Below are 7,511 nucleotides of genomic sequence, written 5' to 3'. Positions count from 1 at the left end.
TGACTGATCTGAAAAGAAGTTAATTAAAATATAGGAAAATGAGGGATTTGGTAAATGATCCAGATTAAAACGTTGAACAGACACGGGAGGTTCTCATGCCGAGAACAAGCAAAATTTTAAAACGTGGTAAAGCAGGAAGTCTCCTTACATTTGTAGTCTCTTAAAGGAAACTGTAAAGGAGCTGTTACAAAGCCCAGGACCAAGGCGCCAGCCCTGTGTGTCTATGATATCAGAGGCTGTGTTACATAATGGCTAAGGCTGTGCCACTGTGTAGGCAGACTGCTGGTTTCATAACCCAGCAAGATGACTTCTTAGCAGATCTTGGGTAAATTACTTTGCCTCTCTGAATATCTGTGTTCTCATCTGTGGGGATAATAATAGAATCTACCACATACATTTGAGATGAGGATTTTTTTTTTTTTTTTTTTTGAGACAGAGTCTAGCTTTGTCACCAGGCTGGAGTGCAGTGGTGCAATCTCCACTCAGTGCAACCTCCGCCTCCCAGGTTCAAACGATTGGCCTGACTCAGCCTCCTGAGTAGCTAGGACTGCAGGTGTTCGTCACCATGCCCAGCTAATTTTATATTTTTAATAGAGACAGGGTTTCACCATGTTGTCCAGGATGGTCTTGAACTCTTGACCTCATGATCCACCCGCCTCAGCCTCCAAAAGTGCTGGGATTACAGGCATGAGCCACTGCCCCCGGCCTGGAATGAGGATTAAATCAGAGCATGTGTTCTCTTCTGTGAGGATAATAATTGAATCTACCGCATAGGTTTGGGATAAAGATTAAATGAGAGCATTCATAAAATAGTATCTGGCCTTTAGTAAATATGTATTATTATTTTTAACATCACCATTACCGTCATCATTATCATTTCTGATGATTATTGCAGTACCTGACACATGGCAGATACTTAGAAAATATGTGATGATGGACTGACTGAATGAATGAATGATAGCCAGAATGCATGTTTCTGCTGTCTGATAGTACATTTAAAATCCATCATGAGGGGTTAAATCTGGGCTACAAACTTCTTGTCTACATGGCTCAGTCACGGCATATAAATGAGTAAATCACAATGGGTGTAAGAAAAATAAATAAGCCTTCTCAGCCTGGCTTTTATTTTCTGACATTGAATAGGCCTACGGATACTGAGAAATATTTCTACACTCCGAGTAAAACAAAAGGTCCAACACCGATGAATGACAACTGACTACTTCTCCCTGTCAGGGCTGCAATAGGGAGTGGTGGTGACTGTGGCAACATGGTGACCCCATCACCTTCTAGAGTAGACAGACTTCACACAGTTCCTGCTGATTATTGCATCTGAGAATGCAAGCCACGTGTGGCCAACACTTTGATATTTCGGAAGAGCCTGGAAACTTTTAAAAAATGTATTTGTATTTTCACATGTTGTCTCAATGTTTTTGTAGTTAATGCTTGTCTTTTAAACACTGGGCTGGCTAAATATTATCTGGCTGCTCGCTGGTGATCCAGTGCAGGGGCCCGAGGTGGTGGAGTAAACTATTAAAATGCAAATCCCCCTGGAATGTGCAGCCCCTAACAAAACTGTTATCAGCAAGTGTCACCAGAGAGAGGACTGGAGGGCGTTATATGTGAACATCTGGGGGAGGAAAGATAACAGGAAGAGTGGGAGGGAGCCAGAGGCAAAAACCTGTCTGTTCCACCAGTTCAGCTAAAACTGGTCAGAACACCGAGAACGAGAGGATGAGGAGAGGCCATTATGAGCACTCATGAAGGAAGAGTTAAGGGGGGGTTTTCAAAGTAATAGTTCTTGGGAAAAATGAATAAATTAAAAATAAAAAATACTATTTTCCAGTCAACATAAGAAGCACGAGTCAGGAGGTTTTAAAACTATACACATAGAAACATAATATTATTTCCCGTTTACCTCCATCAATCTCATGTTTGTTTCTTAGAGGACAAAATACCTTTGTGCTTTTAAATCTGTGAAATGTTCGGGGAAATTGAGAATTCTCTGCACCATGCAGAGTCCATTTTTGTTCTGCCTAAGCTTGCCGCTCTTGTCATTGAGAATGGCCTTGTCACGTATTTGCAGAATGTCTGCCTTTGATTTCGGTCATGAACTATACTTTTGAAATGCATCCAGAAGCTTCCATCATTGCAGATGCTAGCCCTGGCCCTGCCTTCAGGTACTGATATCCTATCATTGTCTACATCATTGATTTAAGATCCATTGCATTTAATTCTCTATTCAAGGAAAGCCAGACAATAAAACAGAAATAGAAGATATAATCTTGGCCCTTTGGGAGCTTGAATTCCAGCAGAGATGGCAAAAAATTATATAATAACAATGGACGATGTTCCTATGGTATTATAGTGTATATTATATATATACATACTATATGTGTAGTACTAGTATAGTATGGGCTATGGTATATGTGACATATAGTATAGTATACTATAGTATCGTATTGCTAAAAAGTACTGCCTTGCACATAGAAGAACCAGGGCTGGAATCTTGTTCCTCTGTTGACCAGGTGGTTGACTTTAGGCTTATCTGTAAAAATGAAATAATGATACGTACTTCCTGGGTAGTTGAGGATGAAAGGAAATGTTTGTTCAGCAATCAGCATGCAGTGCCTAGCTTATAGTAAGTGCCTCAAAAGGCAGATTTATAAAATGTTGCTTGCCTTTAGGCAGTTACATAACAGAAAACTGTTAGAACTAGTTACAGAAAAAAAATACATATTGTGCAAAAATATAAAAAGTTATAACTAGTTACAGAAAAAAATATATATTGTACAAAAATATGAATAGCAAATTCGTCGCTACCTAACTTTGGAATATAGTAATATGATGTTTCAGGCCGGGTACAGTGGCTCACACCTGTAATCCCGGCACTTTGGGGGGCCAAGGTGGGGTAGATCTTGAGGTCATGAGATCGAGATCATCCTGGCCAACATGATGAAACCCCGTCTCTACTAAAAATATGAAAATTAGCTGGGTGGGGTGGAGTGTGCCTGCAATCCCAGCTACTTGGGAGGCTGAGGCAGCAGAGTCCCTTGAACCTGGGAGGTGGAAATTGAAGTCAGCCTCCGCTACACTCCAGATCGCGCCACTGCACTCCAGCCTGGCAACAGAGCGAGACTCAGTCTCAAAAAATAAGATGTCTCAAATTAATAACTGATGACTTATAAATGATGACAAAAGAGATTGTTATATGGAATGTTAAGGTCTGTCAAATTTTATATATACATAAATGTTGCTGATTGTGGTACAATATACCTAGAGAAAAGAGCATAAACCTTAGGCTCACAGCTCAGTGGGCTTTTTATACGTATACACCCATGTGACCACCACCAATCAAGATACAGAATATTTCCTTCACACTAGAAATTTCTTTTTTTTTTTTTTGTTTTTTTTTTTTTTTTTGAGAGAGAGTCTTGGTCTGTCGCCAGGCGCCAGGCTGGAGCGCAGTAGCACAATCTCGGCTCACTGCAATCTCTGCCTCCTGGGTTCAAGCAATTCTCCTGCCTCAGCCTCCCCAATAGCTGGAACTACAGGCGTGTGCCACCACGCACAGCTAATTTTTATATTTTTTAGTAGAGACAGGGTTGCACCATGTTGGCCAGGATGGTCTTGATCTCTTGACCTCGTGATCCGCCCACCTCGGCCTCCCAAAGTGCTGGGATTACAAGCGTGAGCTACCGTGCCTGACCCACACTAGAAATTTCTTTTTCTGTCTATAACCCTTGCCTTCCACTTCCAATTAACCATTATACTGACATTAGTCACTATAAAACCATAAACTAATTTTGTGTAGTGTTACCTTTATGTGAATGTATTGTGCTCTATGTACTGTTTTGTATCTAGCTTTTTGCAGTATTTTTTTCTGTGATAGAACAGCAAGGTAAAACAAAGTCTGAGAGTTCCAATTCCTTCATGTCCTTACCAATACTTGATATTGCCAGCTTTTAAGTTTAGACACACTGGAAAAGGGAAGATATAGTAGTAGTATTTGTGATTTTGATTTGCTTTTCTCCTGTGTGTAATGATGACTAACACTTTTTCCTATTCTTACTGGCCTTTGAGATATTCTATTTTGCTCTTTCTTTCTCTTTCTAAAATAACTGTTCATGTCTTATGCCTGTTTTTCAAATCGGTTATTTAGTTACTTTTTAAAAAGAATTTGCCTCCTTATGTTCTGGATAAAGTTGAGAATATCTTCTGTCTACATCTTGCCTTTTCACTCTTAATTCCTTTACTGGACAAAAAGAAATTCTTAATTTTATTGAATTCCAATATTTTTTTAAGAGACGGAGTCTCAGTGTGTCACCCAGGCTGGAGTGCAATGGCACAATCATAGTTCAGTGCAGCCTCAAACTCCTGGGTAATCCTCCCGCCTGGGCCTCCCAAAGTGTTAGGATTACAGGTTGTTAGCTGCGTGTCTGGCCAAAATGTCCTTTTATTTATTATTTTATTTTATTTTCATTCTTATTTATTTATTTATTTTTGAGATGGAGTCTCATTCTGTCACCCAGGCTGGAGCGCAGTGGCACGATCTCGGCCCACTGCAACCTCTGTCTCCCAAGTTCAAGTGATTCTCCTGCCTCAGCCTCCCGAGTAGCCAGGACTACAGGCACCCACCACCAGGCCCGGCTGATTTTTTTGTATTTTTAGTAGAGGTGGGGTTTCACCGTGTTAGCCAGGATGTACTAGATCTCCTGACCTCGTAATCCACCCGCCTCAGCCTCCCAAAGTGCTGGGATTACAGGCATGAGCCACCGTGCCTGGCCCTTATTTAATTTATTTTTTTGAGATCCATCTCCAAAAAATATCTTGCTCTGTCTCCCAGGCTGGAGTGCAGTGGCAAGATCTCCGCTCAGGCCCACCTCAGCCTCCCAAAGTGCTGGGATTACAGGCATGAACCACGCGCCTGGCCCATAATTTCCTTTGTAATTAGTTTTTGAGAGGCAGGACCATGGATCACCCCTATAATTTCAGTACTTTGGGAGGCCAAGGTGGGTGGATCACTTAAGGCCACGAGTTAGAGACCAGCCTTGCCAACGTAGCAAAGTCCTGCCTCTACTAAAAATACAAAAAATTAGCCAAGAGTGGTAGCATGTCCCATAGTCCCAGATGATTGAGAGGCTGAAGCACGCGAGTCGCTTGGACCGGAGAGGGGCAGGTTGCAGTGAGCCAAGATAGGGCCAGTGCAATTCAGCCTGGGTGACAGAGTGAGACTATGTCTCAAAAAAATAAATAAATAGAAATCTTTGCTTATCAACGTGGTCTGGATGCTATTGTAATTATTTTTGGTCTATTATGAATCCAATTTCCATTACTTTTTAACTGGTATGAAACAATAGAGAGTAAATTTCTCCCTAATCCATAAAGAAAGAATCAAAATAGACTTCTTAATAATGAAATTTGAGACCGTTTATTTGAAAAGACTACTTACTCCCCTTTATAGTCCAATGTTCAGTGTTTAATGGTGGAATGGAATTGAAATAAAACTGTATTAGTTTGCTAGGGCTGCCATAACAAAACTACAGACTAGGTAGTTTAAATAGCAGAAATTGATTTTCTCACAGTTCTGTAGGCTGAAGGTCCAAGATCAGGGCGTTGGCAGATTTGATTCCCTTGGAGGCCTCTCACTGGATAGCAGATGGCCACCCTTTTGCTGAGTTTTCACATGATGTCTCCTCTGTACTCATGTAACCATAGTATCTCTTTTTATGTCCAAATTTCCTTTCTTATAAGGACACCATTCATATTGGATTACAGCCCACCCTAATGTCTTCATTTTAAACTAATCACCTCTTGAAAGGGCCTGTATCCACATACAGTCACATTCTGAGATACTAATGTTTAGGACTTCAACATATAATTTTAGAAGGGTGGGAGGGAGGCACACAATTGAGCCCATAACAATCACTGATGGGTATTTCAGAAACGTGTGATGGGGCAAATGCCAGATTAAAAAGCAGAGAATACGTTTGACAATCTGCAATGTGTAATTGTCCCAGAAGCCAAGGGCTCAAGAAACGAATTAGACCTGGAAACCCCACAAAACCACGTTAACTGAATGTGCAAATGAATAGGTAGGAGGCTGAATAGACGGGGTACTGAGGAGATCAGGCTTAGGGGCACAGCACACCCTAAGCCAAGAGGAATCATGAAGAGAAGTTTTCTGATTGAGAAAATTTGCGAACTGGTTTCAAAGGAGATGAAGATGATGGATTTTCTGGAAAATGGAGGATAGCATCTCAGAGAAGAAACTTAAGTACACATACCAAGGCTTGTCAGTTTAAATGATAAGATAATAGATTATGTTTCCTTGGTTCTTTTCGAGTCTGCCTTCATAGAACTTAGTTTGATGTATAAAACTCTGTCATCAGTATGAGAAAATATTACTAAAGCACCTCTATAACCAAATTCTCATGAGATTTAAACTCTTGTTTCTTGAAGGACAAAACATGTCCCCTCACTCTACTCTGTAATACTAGTCAAAATTTACAACTGTGCTCTTATGAATGTCTCCAAATCCTAGGACTCAGATATTATATGGAAGACGTTAACTTCCTGTGGACATGTCAGAACAGCCATACAGTAGTTCATGCCTGTGATCAGTGAAGGAGAGAAACGTGGACCTATAGGCAGCTCCTCCTGGCATGGCTCAGGACCGACAGCCTGACTCATGTCTACGAGGGCTCAAGCGAGGTAGCTGTTGGATATATTCAAGGAAAAAAAATATTTGAGATCTGCTTGCCTAACGAGCTGCATATAAAAATGTAGTAGACTATTCTGTCCATTAAAAATGGAATTGTTATGAAATAAAATTGGACTATACTCATTGTTCATTTTCCTCCTTATAAAACTATGCCCATTATTTAAAATAAGTCAAACAATACAGTAGAATGTAAAGAAGAAAACAAAAAGTTGGCTGAAAATCTCCCAAAAAGATAACCATTGTTATCTTTTTGGTAACTATTATTTTCAACATCTCTCTATGACTAGGTATTTATAACATTTTACATAATAGAGATCATACTATACAGGCTTATTGGCAGCCTGCTTTTATCATTTAACAAAAAGTCATGGACACATTTTTATCTCAGCATAGTTAGATCTGCATCGTTATTTTTAATGGCTGCATGGTACTCCTTTGTGTGGATAAACCATCATTTTTTTAACACTGATTCCTCTTTGAAGGACCTTGAAATTGTTTCCAACTTTTTGCTATTATAAGCAGGCTTTAATGAACATTTTTGTGCACCATTGTGCACTGGCCCTGTTATTTTCTTTGGATAAAATATTAGAATATCGAGACATTCTTAAAATGGCTGTTTGTGGATAAGATATAAAATTTTCCCAAAATAGGTCAGTCTTCTCTTCTATTTTTAATCATTTTGTATAGAATATTTATGGCTTTCTTTGGGTGGCTTTCTCTTTCCTTTTCAAAGATTCTGCAATGCAACCCTTTTCCTCAGCCTTTCTGGGCTGGCTGGAATGAGAGACTA

The sequence above is a fragment of the Sapajus apella genome, unplaced genomic scaffold (assembly GCF_009761245.1).
Source record: "Sapajus apella isolate SASKATOON/1434 unplaced genomic scaffold, GSC_monkey_1.0 scaffold79, whole genome shotgun sequence".
NCBI lineage: Eukaryota > Metazoa > Chordata > Mammalia > Primates > Cebidae > Sapajus > Sapajus apella.
Note: the sequence above shows the minus strand (reverse complement) of the source record.